This window comes from Ictalurus punctatus, chromosome 20 (assembly GCF_001660625.3).
Source record: "Ictalurus punctatus breed USDA103 chromosome 20, Coco_2.0, whole genome shotgun sequence".
Classification (NCBI taxonomy): Eukaryota; Metazoa; Chordata; class Actinopteri; order Siluriformes; family Ictaluridae; genus Ictalurus; species Ictalurus punctatus.
Genome location: NC_030435.2, coordinates 22238698 through 22240226, shown reverse-complemented (window position 1 = coordinate 22240226; position 1529 = coordinate 22238698).

Sequence of the window (1529 nt, the reverse complement as noted above, 5' to 3'; positions counted from 1 at the left end):
CACACACCTGCACTGTGCTCATCAGCCAGTCCTCACACTAAACTTGGCTGTGCTCCCCTGAGCAAGCTGCAGGTCAGATTGTTACACTACACACACACACACACACATCCGACTCACCACATCACGTATTAATTATGCATGATGCATCATTGAGATGTGCAGCATGGACTTCCACTGTACTTTCGTCATCCATAAATCATGCCTTCAGTCCCGCCAGATGTCATGTTACTCCAGGAGAAACCCCAAGCTGCTCTGAGAGGTGACGACCAGCAGCTTTCCATTCATAGCCACTAAATTTAACTCATAAATAAGATGAACGTTTCACCGATGTAAGGCTGATTAGTGGGAAAAAAAAAAATCAAAAAGCTTTTATTTCCTGGTATTTATATGCAGACGTGTTAAACGACACGTGACTGACAGGTGTTTCTTGTTACCCGGGTGTGTCCTGGTATATTGTCTGTTTAAACGGTCAAATAAATAAATAAATAAATAAAATAGCTCTGAACATCCACTCTTGGTTTTAGGCGTCAGTTTCACCTGTGAAGACTGCATTTGTTGTTAGAAAGGTTAAGCCAACATGAAGATCAGAGAGCTGTGTGTGGGAGAAAAGCAAGCAAGCGAGCAACAGACACCGAATAGGTAACAAGGAAAACAACAACAGCTGATGACAAACATTGTGAGAGCTGTGAAGAAAAACCCAAGTGGCATCAACAGCACCCTCTACAGGACAGGCGTGAAAGTACCACAATCCACCGTTCGAACAACACTTCAAGTGCAGAAATATAGAAGCCACAGCGCTAGACGCAACCCACTCATGATTGTTAAGAGCTGGAGGTTTCTGTGTCAGTTAAACTAAAGCAGATCATAAATGTCTGTAACGATAGTTAACTTCATTTGATCTAATGATGGTGAATCATCATTAATTTTCTGCTTCTTTGTTTGTTTTACATCATTATGATAATGTACGCTGCCCTCTCTGGTTAGAAGTTGAACAGCACTCTGCCCACTCTGCCATCAGAAACATGTCATTTATCCCTCTGTGTACTCACTCCTGCTTCTTAAACTTCGCATAAGAAACTCTGAGACAGGAGCTTTGCAGTTGCAGAGTGTTTAGAGATTGGCGAAATCCTCTCCGGGCTTTACAGATACTTTATATCCGAGGTATAGGATCTCTGCAGCGGTAATATCTTATCTTTGCTGGCTTCTTGAGTCTCCTATTACAACTCACACACACACACACACTTTTACAAGGTGTATCAAGCACTTCAGAAATATGTTGACCTGTTTATGTCTTTTTAAAGCATCCTCTTCGAGCAGCTGACAACATCACTGTCTTCCCTTCAAGAAAAAAACAAAACAAAACAAAAACAATATTCAATTCATTTCATCATCCACATCATCACTTTTTGGCGTTAAAGGTGACCCTTTAACTTTCGTTTCTCTAACTTCGCTATCCAAAGATTAAACAGCAACTACTTACATTTGTGGTGTTTTTTTCTGAAGATCGAGAAGTCTTGATCTACATCCAA